Below are 13,914 nucleotides of genomic sequence, written 5' to 3'. Positions count from 1 at the left end.
TGGAACAGGAACAACCTGCCACTCCGATTCTCGCTCACCATCACTTGCAGGACTGCAGCCTGCTGGGAAGCAGCTGAAGAGGCGGGCGCCTCTGCGGTGGTACCTCCCATTGGCTTGGGACCTGTATTTATCCCATTGAGCCAATGAGCTTGGCCAGCACCTAGGAGCCTAAACCAATTTGTATATTGGTTAGCTTTCTAGGCTTAACCCCAAGCCTCCAACAGGATTAAGCGGCGACTCAGGGGCATGAGGTGAGGAATCCACGTGATTTCTTTGTGTATGTGACTTACCTGTGCAATCATCCTGCCCAAACCCTGCTCCAGAGAGTGACCAATGACCAGCCTTTCTGCAGATCACAGACAGGGCTCAACTTTGAGTTCCACACACTTATATTAGACATTCTGGGGCAGTCCTGCTGGCGGGCTCAGACGATATTTACTGCTGGTGAGGCTCCTGGACGTGTTCTCAATGCTGGAACTCTCAGCTGAGGTAGGAGGTGCCTTCTCTTTTCCCAGATGTCTTCAGTAGTACAGGCAAAGCCCTGCTGCGTGAGCCTGGAGGCAGTGCTGGCAGAGCAGGCGTGTGATGAGCAGGGCCCCTGACTCAGGACAAAGGACATCAAAGTGCAGCTGGGGAGAAGAGGCCAGAGGGCTGGGAGGTGTAGGCCTTCGTGGCCAGAGCTGCATATCCTAATTCCTTGTGCTGTAATACACACTGCGTGCATGAGACAGCCCCTTATTCTCCATCTTGGTTGGTTTTTATGAGCCCATATCCCACTGATTTCCCCAGAAAAGCCACAGCTGCCCTCATGACAGGGCCCACCTCGCTGCTTGCCAGTACTGACAAGGATCTCTGGCACCTGGCTTTATATCAGGGTGCTAGCAGGTTTCTCATGGGGCCTCCATAATGTTCAACACCACCATGGCGTTCCGGTGCTACAGCACTGAGTTGGAACTCAGAAGCAGAGCCTGCAGGATCTCTAGCCAGTGTGTGGTCTGTAGGAAACAGGGTAGTGTGAACACTGAGAAACAGGCTGAACCTGGCAGGGGCACACCCACCCACCCTGGACTCCCCCTACCAACCACTACCGCTGCTGAGTGAGTCCTGGCCCACCTCCACTCCCTCACAGAGGAGAGGGGCTGACCACTTGGGGTGTAGCTGCACAGAGAAAGTGAGCATGGCCAGGCCCCCAGCAGCCACCTAGCACAGCAGCTAATTGTCTTCCCCACTGTACAGCACCAGCAGCTGCAGCCAGTCAGTGCCCTTGGCTTCAAAGACTGGTCTCATTCCTGTGACCAGATAACAAAGGACATGAGGTCACCTGAGGAAAAGCCCATCCAGGGGCTCATGGCCAAGTTACACATGCACTCTGAGGCTATGTGACAGATCAGCTCATGGTCCTTGAACATGTAGACTTCAATCTAGGGCACAGCCTTTTCCTTCAGAATCTCCTGCCTGCAGAACCAAGGGTGGCAGTGTTGGCACCATCAGAGCCTCCACCACCATGTTCTCAATCAAGCCAGCCCTGGGCTGTGAATTTCCCTGGGCAATATCCAAACACCCTCTTGCACTAGGTGTGAGCTCCAGTGGTTTTGAGACTTCTGACCAGGCCTAGGAGACGACATAAAACCATGGAAAATGGTCTGAACTGGAACTTAGGAGATAATGCTGGTGGTGATGGTGGTGCTAACACCTACTATTTGAGCACTTCCCCTGACCCAGCTCTTAGGCTGACTTAGCTTTCACACAGCCCTGTGCTGAAGGTGCAGGTGTGACTATCATGAGCAGTTTGTGGATGAGAAAACCAAGGCTGAGGAGTGAGTTTGTAGTGAATGTCACAATTAGTAGTAATAGCTAATGTGCATTGATTGGGCACATGTCTGAGAGCCAGGCACCTTTGTACTAAGTACTTTTACATGTATTTTCTCATTTAATTCTCCTCACCACAATTACATGAGGTAGGTACTATAACCATCCTATTTCACAGAGGGGAAAACTGAGGTATGAAGAGATTAAGTAATTTGCTTGAGGTTACACACTAGTAACCAGAGAAACCAGGATTCAAACACAGGCCATATGACTCTAGAACTTGCACTGTTATGGTTAAGTAAATTGTTCTCATGGAATGGCCCCCTCAGCTGAATGATACAGACTCAGAGCAATGACCAAAAAGTGCTTTTTAAACTGTAAAGTACATCAGTGGGAATAATCTAAACCTTAATACCCTGCACAGGCCTCACATCTTAAGAAACTTTATTGGAGCCTTTCACTGATCCCCGCCAGGTTCATTCAAGCCATGAGCACCTCGAGGTTTTGAAGGACTGAGCAGTTGGGGGGCAACAGAGACAAGAGACCAGACTACTTCACAGATCTGGGAAATGCACTCTACTAGTCAAGACTGTATATCCTAGGCCCCACCAACCCCACTGACCCTGCCCATGGCAGTCCATGCAAACAGAAGGTTACCCTTCTATTCCAGGGCTCAACAAAGCCATTTCCTGTTGGTCCTAAGAAGCCACAGCCCAGATCAGAGGCCATCAGAACCCAGTGATGGGTGGAAAAGAGGCCAGAGCTGGAGCAGGAAGACATACATCCTCCTCCCAGGAAACATCATCTCTGGCTTAGAGGTGATGGTGAGCTTGGCAAGAGCCTGGGCTGCCTTTGTTTGCCCCACATCAGAGTTTTCCAAGGTCAGTGGGAGCAGAGCCTATGGGCACAAGCCACTTGGTGACCAAGATGTGCCCAGGAGCCTAAGGCCCTGGCACCCTGATTGTGCCACCTTCATTTTCTCCTCTCTCCCCCGGCTTGGTGATCAGGGAGGCACAGACCCTTCTCACCTCTCTGAGGTTTTCCATTAAGCTACCAAAACACTTTCTGAAGCATCATTTACAGGCCAGACTGAGGCTAAGGAAGTCAATGACACAGAGAAAGAACTCCAGACCTTAACAGAAACCCACCTCCTTCAGCATCACTCAGCAGAAAGACATTCCCCCAGCCATTAATAATGCTTTTTGTTCCACACCTAACACTAATTGCTGTTGTAGAAGCCACGGAGTCATGTTTTATAAACCAGCAAAAAGGAGTCAGTACACCAGCTCACCTATCCCCCTCCCTGAACAATCACAGTGCTGTGGTCCTCTGTCTTTTCTGCCAAATCCAGGAAAACCACGCAGGGAGAAGGTGAAGGTGGTAGGTGGTTTTTATCACCTACCAGGGCTCTGGCGGGGAAACATTCCACTTCTGGGCTCAGTAAAGGAAGGCAACCAAGCAGTGGTTTTCCTGCTTTAAGAGACCCAGAAAACCTGGACCTGCTCCCAGTGGAGTTACAGTGAAACCTCGAGGCTTGTGATTCAGGTTCAACTGGACAGCAGCCCTCTGCAGAAATTTATCTGCTCAGGGCTCTGATATTGACATATGTGGTAGGTGGCCTCATTGTTAAACATGAGTGCACAATCACGGTGCTTCATCGTGGTGTAGATGATGAGCATGGAGTTACAGGGCTCAACTACAGCTATGAAAACATGGGGGATGGGTAAACAGAAAACTGCCACGACCAGCACAGGGAAGTGAGGACCTGAGTGGGGGTGATGAAGGATAAAAGAAAAAGACATAGATAGAGTTTGGGCAAGGTGGACATTGTGCTCTGAAGGAGACACAATGACACCGAGCCTGGAAAACCCATTTATTTTATATGCTTAAACAAGAGGCTATTGTGCTAGGGGAGTAGAGCTGATAACTATGAAACACTCTGTCCGACAAGCATATGAGGACATATTTAGTCTGTGGTAGCACTGTGTGCCTGCTGCCTTGCTCTTGGTGTCAATACCATGAACAGCCTTCAAGTTGTTTAAGGGACCTTGCCCTGCCAGGTCACTCAAGGATGAGCAGGGCCTTTCCTCTGCTCCCAGCTGCACATAGGCCAGAAGAATTCAGAGGCAGGGGCTCTCTCCAGAGAACCACAGGTTAGGCTTTAAGCCATAATGGACAGAGACACTCTCCATCAGCAGGTAGATAGGCTAAGAATCAGTGTCCCCACCAAACTGTGAAAAACTAAAAAGCAATGAAGATCTGCACATTAGTAAGTCTGGAAAAAAATTATAGTTTTAATTTAAGATTCTTGAAAAAAACAATAACTTCTTTGACTCCATAATTAAAACATTGACCAAGATTTTTTTTTTTAATTTTTAAATATTTGCTAAGAAACAAGATACTAAAAGCTTCTAAAATGTTAGGTGCTTCTGAAAAAGTTTTCACAAGACCTGGCAGGGGAGGGAAGGTTCTAAAAGATTATTTTCTAACTGCAGAAAAAAGAATCATAGGGTCAGAAATTGATGAAGGTCCCAAGTTGAAAGAGGGCCAGTCACGGGCAGTGCCTCCCACTGGTCTGTGCTGGGTTCCCACTTGGGAGACCCAGGACTGGCACATTCAGGGGCCAGCTGCAGAAAGCGTTAGTTCAGGACCTAACAACCTTTACTAGAGTGGTATGCTAATGAAAATCTCCTCACACCTGACCCAGATGTGGAGGTGAGAAAAAAGGAAATCTTACCTTTTGTGACAGCATAGATCAACCTGGAGATTATTCTGCTACGTGAAATAAGCCAAGCCAAATATATATATATATATAATATTATATAATCTCACATATATGTGGAATCTAATGGACAAAGTGAACTGAGGAATGAATAGAGGCAGAGGCAGGGTCACAGGGATCAGAGGGACAGCAGTCAGAGAGAAGGGGATGAAGAGATGGGATCAGAGAGGGTAGGAGGATTGGTGAAGGGACACAAGGGTGTGGGGTGAGAATGTTATGTTTAATGGGACACTTGAATCCACGTAAACACAATAAATTAAAAATTAATAAAAATTAAAAAAAAACCATGAGGAATTACACAGCAGAAGCTATATTAAAGGCCTAGAATTAAAAAGTAAAAAAAAAAAAGAAACTTCTTAGTTTTGTTTTGATTTTTTAAATTCTTTCTTCAGTTTAGAAAGGAAAAACAAGAAAAGAGACAGAAAGAGGGAGATGCAGAAAAAGCCAACGCTTAAGCCACCAATCACCCACTCAACCTGATGAGAAAAGCCTGGCCAGGAGGTTCCTCAACATTCTGCCCTCAACACCCACACCGTTAATGCCTGGGCATGCCAGGACCCCTGTTAGGCACACGCACAAGCTCCGCGTGCCATCCGTTTCATCCCTGTTGCTAGGGCAGTGTCAGGTGCCTGGGCAGCAGTGCAGGGGTGTGTCCCCAGGACTCCTCCGTTTGCATAAGCGGCGGCGCTATGAGCCCTCAACTCTACGTGGAGGCAGAAGAGATGCCTGGCCCAGGTGAAGGCCTCCTCTCTGGAAGGTGGGAGATCCTCCTCTTCTTGCTGGGTGGCCAAGGTCGCACAGCAAGGACCAGTTTGCAGAAAAGCCTGGAGTTAGTTGCATACCTGGTACCCAGTGATAAAGGGGAGTGGCAGGACCCGGGTCCTGGGAACCTGGTGTGTTCTTGGCGTGGAGGAGAGGTGGGGGCAGCTCAGCACATGCACTTGTAAGTGATAGCCCCAGGTAGGGGTGGACAATCAGGGTGGGGCAGTGGCCAGGGCCACCTCGAAGTGCTATACCAGCCTCTACCAGTGTGGGGAAGTGAAGACCTGAGTGGTGGCAAGGGAAGATGAAGGAAAACACAGAAAACAAGTTTGGGCCAGGTGTGACATTGTGCTCTGATAGAGACACAATGACTCCAAGCCTGTTTTCAGCCTGGCGATCTCTTGGGGCTTTGAACCTGGGTCCTTTGTTATCCCAGTCTGACGCTATCCGCTGTGTCCATGCTGACCCTGCTTTTGGGGCCAATGCCACGAACAGCCTTTCAGTTGTTTCAGTGAGTGACCTGGCACTCAAGGAAGAGAAGGGTCCTTCCTTGCTCTCAGCTGCAAGTAGGCTGGACGCATTCGGATGCAGTGGGTCTCTCCGTGTGCCCCGGCACGTGTGGGAGCACGCGACCCTATGACCAAGGCAAAAAGAAAAAACAAAACAAAACAAAAAAACAAAAACCCAAAAAGAAAGAAAAGATGTGTGGAGGCGAAAGCCTGCAACGCCCCTGTATCACCAGGCGGTTCTCCTGTCCAAGTACTAAGGGGGCCCGCCCCTGCGTACCCTCACAAGATCACCTGAGATCAGGCGCGTTCAGGAGGGTATGACCACAGACCCCTGATGGCAGCCTCCCGGTGGCCCAAGAAGAAACACCTGGCCTCCAGGTCTCACCGTTCTGCACCTCATGTGAGTGGGCATGTCTGGGCCCCCTGTGTCGTTCACAGTAGCACAAGCTCTGCATGGCACGGGTTTCTTCCCCTGCCTCAGCTTCCCTTGGGTGGCAGAGATTGGCACCTCAGGGACCAGACCAGTTTGAAGAGGAACCTGGAGTTAGCTGCATACCAGGCGCCCAGGGACAGAGGGGGGTAACAGGACCCGGCTCCTGGGAGGCTAATGTGCATGATGGGGCAGAGGAGGGGAGGAAGCAGCTCAGGCCCAGTGCTCATGGGCAACCAGCAAACACCTGAGTGGACAGCCAAGCTCCGCGAAGTGGCCAGGGCCACCTCAAAGTGCTGTGCCCCAGGCATGTGTAGGGTACGCAACCCTGTGGCCGAGGCAAAAGGAAAAAACGGGGGGTGGGGGAGGCAAAAGCCTACAGCACCCGGTATTCCCAGGCGGTCTCCCATCCAGATACTAACCAGGCCTGACCCTGCTTAGCTTTTAAGATCAGACGAGATCAGTCATGTTCAGGGTGGTATGGCCATAGATGCCTGAGGGCCGCCTCCGGTGGCCCAAGAAGAAATGTCTGGCCTCCAGGTCTCCTCACCGCTTTGCACCCTAGGTGCCTGGGCATGCCAGGCCCCCTGTTAGGCACTACCACAAGCTCTGCTGCCATCTGTTTCATCCCTGTCACCACCATTTCCCGTGGCTGCCAAGAGAACCTCCTCAGTGTCCTGTCATTATTCCTGGGGGCCGAAGTTGTGCCCACCCACCCAGGCGGTGGGAACTGGAGCAAGGATCAGGGGTCTCAGTGTCATAGTAACTTGCAGAACTGTGGTCGGGGGAGGGCTGGGGATGGGAGGACAGGGGCCAGTGTCAGCTGCCTGGGCAGCTGTGCGGGGATGTGTTTCCAGGCTTCCTCCACTTGCCCGGTAATGTGTGGCCTAAGTGGCGGCTCTGGGAGCCCCCAACTTTATGTGGGGGTGGAAGAGACACGTCGACCCCAGTTGAAGGCGTGCTCTCTGGAATGCGGGAGATCTGCCTCTCCCTGCTGGGTGGCCAAGGTCATGCTGCAAGGACCAGTTTGCAGAGGAGCCTGGAATTAGTTGCACACCCAGTGCCCAGTGATAAAAGGGAGTGGTAGGACCCTGTTCTTGGGCAGCTGGTGTGCTTGGTGGTGTGGAGGAGCAGGGAGGCAGCTCAGCACGTGCACTCATACACGACAGCCCAGTTCTAGTTCCAGGCACCTTTGGTGCTCAGCCTGCATCTCACACTGCAGCTCTTGAGAGAGGTCAACCCCCATCTTCAGCATTCATTCCAGTTCAAGCCATCACTGGTTCTCAGCCTCTAGCCTGACTAGCAGTTTTTGAATCTGAAACTTTCTCCAGTGACTGTTCTAGCTCATGCTGTTGTTGGCATTCAGTCTGCAGCTCATACTGGAGCTTTTGACCTCAGGCAGCCTCTTACACAGAGCTCTCATTTTCTTTTCCCAGGGCTGTAAAAAGCACCCAGCCGATGGCACCCAAAAATACAGCCATGGAGATCCAGATGCTGGAGAACGAAGACCACTCCTCTACTCCACCCTTCAAGGGTGTTGGCACACCCACACTGATCTGATCCAAATCTTGCCCTCTATGCCAAATGCAGGTCTGTTGGTTGAAGCCAAGCAGGTTTTACTGAATTCAGGCAGATGGTAAAGAAACTGTGGACTCAAAAAGTGTCAGGTCATACCCATTTATTGGAGGCCTACAGAGACAGGAGAGCACATAAACAAAGAAAATCCTGCTTTTTTCAGTGGAAGGGAAGGGATCAGGAAAACTGCTCCTATTGGTGGCAGCTGAGGGAATCAGGAAACCAAACCTCACAGTGGTAGGGAAGCAATCTAGCTGAATCATCCCTGAGGGAAGGCATCCATACCTTTTTATACACACACACATGGCTTTTTTCCACTTGCTAGTGCAACAATTGTGCCAAGTGCTTGCAGCCAGGAAACCAGGGAGCAAGCCTAACACACCAGTTTTTCAAACATCTCTGTGGGTTAAAGCATTGTTTTGAAATTAGAAGTTTGCCAGTTTGATCTCCTGTCAGGGCAATAAAGGGGAAGCAACCAATTAATGAATGATTAAGTAGCACAACAAAGTTTGCTTACCCCTCCCTTCTCTCTCCCTTTCTCCTTCTGTTTCTATAAAAAATCAATAAAAAATAAATAATTAAGAACTGGACAAATAGCTGGAATAGTTAGAACATCATAGAAAATTGCAGAGGTTGTTGGTTTGATCCCCAGTAAAGGAATATACAGAAACAGCTTAAAGTTGTTCCCTGTTTTAACCTCACTGCCTCTTGCTAAGAGAAAGAAAGAAAGGGAAAGGAAAGGAAAGGAAGAAAGAAAGAAATGAAAGAAAGAAAGAAAAGAAAAGAAAAGGAGAGAAGAGGAGAGGAGAGGAGAGGAGAGGAGAGAAGGGAAGGGAAGGGAAGAGAGAGAAGAGAAGAGAAGAGAAGAGAAGAGAAGAGAAGAGAAGAGAAGAGAAGAGAAGAGAAGAGAGGAGAAGAGAAGAGAAGAGAAGAGAAGAGAAGAGAAGAGAAGAGAAGAGAAGAGAAGAGAAGAGAAGAGAAGAGGAGAAGAGAAGAGAAGAGAAGAGAAGAGAAGAGAAGAGAAGAGAAGAGAAGAGAAGAGAAGAGAAGGGAAGGGAAGGGAAGGGAAGGGAAGGGAAGGGAAGGGAAGAGAAAAGAAAATCCAGTTGAAGCATCCATCAGGTCTAATTCTCCCAACACACCTGACCTTTATTTTATTTTCTTCCCACCCTATTAAGTGCTGAAGGCACGGATAAAAGGATTGACTGCAGCTGATGCTGATGAACTCTTTCAACATGGCAGCAGTGAGACAGCAGAAGTGAGAAGGAGGTTTCTGTGAAATGGCTTGAGTGCCACAAGAGCTTGGGAAAGAAAAGTGGAAGGATTGTGGTGACAAATTGCAGCCTGAGATTCTCAAGACTGGGAAGTGATTGAAACTCAGCCAGGTAAAGGAGCAGTATGTTTGAGGAGTGTAAGGGGAGGTGGCAACTGTGAGAGTGTGTAGAGTGAGGCATGGAGAAAATTATAAACAAGGGCTGAGACTGGGCCAGGTAAAGGGTGTTATAAAAGCAGAGGTGGGAGTGGGGCTTTGTTCATGACAGGTTGGTGATAGAGAGACCAGGGGTAAAGAGGAAAATGGTTGTGGCATGTCTTTGGAAGGATGACTGGACCCTTGTGAGAGATGTTCTGAAGAGGTTGGGAATGGAGAGGATTGAACCTATGATCCTATGATATTTGTGTGTAAGATTTGGGAGGTGTTCATCTAGAAATAAATGGGGAAGGGTGTAAGGCAGACTTTACATAAAATAAGAATAGATATTTAGGGAATGGAGAATTTGTCAGATTTGAGAACAGAATGGAGAATGATTCATGGGGAGTGAAGAATTAGAGGGAGTGAGGTTGGATGGGCAACAGGACAGTGTGCTGAATACTGGAAGAAGTTTGTGTGTTTACTTTCCCTTGGTGAAAGGAATTGTGAGCAAAGTTAAGCAGCATCAGCTGCTGCTGATTCTAATTACCAGGGCTTCCAACTTTAATAAGGTGGTAGTGGCACCAGAAAATGGTCATTTGCTGATGAAGAATTGGATTTGGCTGAGAGTTCAACTGGATTTACCCTGAAAAACATACTAAATTACCTCTCTTGTTTGTCTGGCTTATGCAAAAATAAAAAAAAAGACAAAATAAGAAAACTCATGTCACAGGACTGTGGTAGGACCAAGGGAGTCTTCCAGATTTTAGCAGTGCATCAATGTATTTATAGTCTTTCTGTGTTGCAGCCGTATATGCTAAAGTGGAATTGTGAAAGTCTGAAAAGGGGAGCAGAAAATGAAAAATTGCATGTAGGCAATGCTAGAGGAGGGTCCCCTTTCTCCACACCCTCACCATCTCTGGTTCTTCATTGATTTGTTAGTGAAAGCCCTTCCGACAGGTGTGAAGTAATGTCTCATAGTGGTTTTAATTTGCATTTCTCTACTGATTTGTGATATGGAGCATTTTTTATGCCCATTTTTAGTGGGGAGTTATTTGAATACTCTGACACTTCATTTTCTGAGGTTTATAGTTTCCAGTTGTATCTTGACTTCTTTAGAAATCATGGTGTATGTTGCTCCAGTTTAGCTTGATGTTTCACAAATTTAATGGATTTAAACAGAACTGATAGAAGGAGTCAGCCACTAAACTGAGTGAGGTGTAAGCTAATCTGCCCCTTAAGCAGGCATAGGGTACCTGAACTGCCACTCTGACCTACATGGCACTTGCACATTTTTATCATGGTGCATATTTAGGATAAGCTTTACCTTATCAGAAAATGCACCTGGGATAATGTCTGCTTCTTCTGGTCATGCTGAGGCAATTTAAATTGCTCCAGCAGCCACTTGGGAGGCATTGCCATGGAACTGAGAGAGAAAGGTAAGACTGGAAAGAGTCAATATATAGAGGACCAGCAGAGAAATGTTCTGGTATGTAACATTGTGGGTTTTTTAAAAGATTTTTTTTGTGGTGTAAGACAGTGAGAATTTGCTTGAGAATTAGAATTTTAAGTTCATTTATGCTTTGCTTTATATTACAAAGGAACTAAGCATATATACGACAATTAGTAAATATGTCTTGTAAAATATTAAAAATAATCATGCTATGAGTTAATACAGCTCAACCAATGATTAGATTGAATTTATGAATATGAATGTAAAGAATACTGGCATAACAGATACAATTCCTTAATTTTAGTTTTTACCAGAATTAAAATTTTATTAAAGGTTTAGAAAACTAATATATATCAGTAAGGCTACAGAAAGCTCAATAACAAAATGAACTCTGTATAAAATAAAACAAAGATATGTTCTGATTGAATTAAAATGTATGATATACTGGGATAAGTTTTTGAGACAAAGGAAATTAGTTTTGTCTTAAAGTAAGGATTGTTGTTTCAGAATAATAAAGACTTTTTTAAAAGGATAAAAGCTGACTAAAAAGAGAATTTGGTAGAAAATTTATGACGAGAAATAAGAGAAAAAATTTTATATATAGTTAAGCTGAGTAAGATTAAAGTTAATTAATTAAAGAGATACAAACATGAACAGTAACCTGATATAGATGCAAATTTGGTTCTGTTTGTTAAAAAAATAAACTTTTTCTATACTGTGTAGCACCAGATATGATATCATAATTTTTTCTGCCTATAAAGCAAAGATACTATGTTTTTTTAAATTATGTAATTGATTTCTATTTTTTCAAAGAGGTTTTTTGATTACTATAGGAAACAATCTTCTCAATCCTAAGAAGCAAAGATCTGATAATAATATATCAATCCAGTGCTGATGTGACAGGACCTTTTTCCCAACACTCAGAAATAAAAGCTTCAGTGATTGCATGCCCCACTCTTTCATGTGTAATGATGGAAAGGGTCTTGTCTAAAAGAGAGCGGTGTCCAGTCACTACAACTTTTATTTGTCACTATCTGTGATGATTGAGAGCTAACATCACAGGACCCTCAAATGACTCAGGGTGGACACCTTTGCACAGGTACATGACCAAAAGATGGTGTAGAAGTAAACCATAATCTCTCAGATGGGTCCACATCTCACCGCAAGGACCCTGAGTTGATGTGAAAAGGTCCCCAACTCTAACATAAGGGAACCAGGTCACATACTCAGAGAACTCCAACCAGACATGACAGGACTCCCTCCTCTCTCAAGTGGGACACATCCTCATAATCACAAGGTCCAGATACAATATGTCAGAGTTCTATACTCTCACAAAAAAAGATAGTTACAAACACTCAGAGAATCCAGAGTTGATGAGACAAGACTCATGCTCTCTGAGTGGGAACACTGCACACACTCCATTGCATACATTCAGTAAATGCTCTTCTCTGTTGCCATTTCAGGAACATCTAGGAAATAGCACCTATTTACTAAGCATCTTCTGTTGTCATTCTGCAAGGGCACTATGAATCGCCAGGGCACCTTACATCATGCCTAATTTAGGATGATTTACATATTGGTAGTGGAAGGATGCAAAGTGCACATAGCATGAACCATTACTCTTTCAAGTGGGTCTTCTCACCTTTGTAGCCGAAGATGAATCTCCTGTGACAGGATACAATGTTCTCTCAGGTAAAAACAGAAAATTTCCAAAAGTAACAAAACCCAGAGCTAATTTACCAGGAATCCATTAGCAGAGAATAGCAAGCAGATTAACTGTTTCTTAACTCTTACATAATCTATTCATTAAAACTAAAAAGCTACTATTACTGAAGCAAATTTCTAACTTTTGGACTCCTCTATCAGAACCAAGGCCTGAGTTCAGATGCCCAATGCTAGTCCCTCTTTTTCTGTAATATGTCATTGGAAGAGCTCTTCTAACTTTGGTCAGCTTAGGGCTGGTGAGAGCTTCTTTTAGTACTTCAAAGCCCTCTGTTATTCTCTTTCCTAACTTAAACTAGTTGACCCTTGTTGATCATTTTACTTTAAAGCCTTATAGAGAGGCCTGGCCTTTTTTACATTTCACATTCTATAACTGGCAACATCCACTTAATTCTATGAATGTTCAGAGCTGTTTCTGACTGGTGGGCTCAGGAAGGCCTAAAATGGCCTGTATTCTACTTGAAGATAATAATTGTTCTAGGAGTTAATACAAGGCCTAACCATTCTAATATTTTAAAAATATTTATGCTTTATCCCTTTTTATGTAGAAATTAAATGTAATGGGGTGACCTTGTTTCATAGGAACACATAGGTTTCATGTATGCATCTTTATAGCATGCGAACTATTCACCTGGAAACCACACTTTGCCCATACACCCCCTTCCTTCTGCCCTATGCTGCCACCACTCTGGGCACAATGGAGACAGTCCATCTGCCCCATGTATCCCACCACACCCCAAACTGCAAGTATGGCTCACATACAAAAACCTATTAATATAATTTACTGTGTTAATAGAATGAAGGGGGAAAAGCACATAACCATCTAAAGAAATACTGAAAAATCATTTATATGCAAACAAATGCACATCCATGTTCAATGCAGCATTTTTCATGGTGGCCAATACATGGAAACAACCAAAGAGTCTCTTCTTTTTTTACAGAGATAGAGAGAGAGTCAGAGAGAGGGATAGATAGGGACAGACAGACAGGAACAGAGAGAGAGATGAGAAGCATCAATTATTGGTTTTTTGTTGTGACACTTTAGTTGTTCATTGATTGCTTTCTCATATGTGCCTTGACTGTGGGTGCTACAGCAGACAGAGTAACCCCTTGCTCAAGCCAGCAACCTTCGGTCCAAGCTGGTGAGCTTTGCTCAAACCAGATGAGCCTGCGCTTAAGCTGGCAACCTCGGGGTCTTGAACCTGAATCCTCCACATCAGAGTTCAATGCTCTATCCTCTGCATCACCACCTGGTCAGGCCAAAAAGTCCCTTCATAAAACATTGAACAAAAAAGATGTAATACCTATGTATGATTAAATACTACTGAGTCATACTTATGCATATGCAATAAACAACATGAATAAACCAAGAGACTATTGTAAGAAGCAAAATAAAGTCAGAGAATGTACACATATGTGGCAGAGATATATGTGGCACATATATGATTGCACACATATGTGGCA

The 13,914-nt window shown here is 45.6% G+C and overlaps 2 pseudogenes; both read right to left on the bottom strand.

The window, feature by feature from the left end:
* Nucleotides 1–13,914, bottom strand: part of LOC136329986 (guanylate-binding protein 7-like) — a 329,745-nt pseudogene that overhangs the window by 189,205 nt on the left and 126,626 nt on the right.
* LOC136332501 (5S ribosomal RNA) lies at nucleotides 6,666–6,784 on the bottom strand (annotated as a pseudogene).

The sequence above is a fragment of the Saccopteryx bilineata genome, chromosome 3, assembly GCF_036850765.1.
Source record: "Saccopteryx bilineata isolate mSacBil1 chromosome 3, mSacBil1_pri_phased_curated, whole genome shotgun sequence".
NCBI lineage: Eukaryota > Metazoa > Chordata > Mammalia > Chiroptera > Emballonuridae > Saccopteryx > Saccopteryx bilineata.
This window is presented reverse-complemented; position numbering and strand designations above follow the sequence as displayed.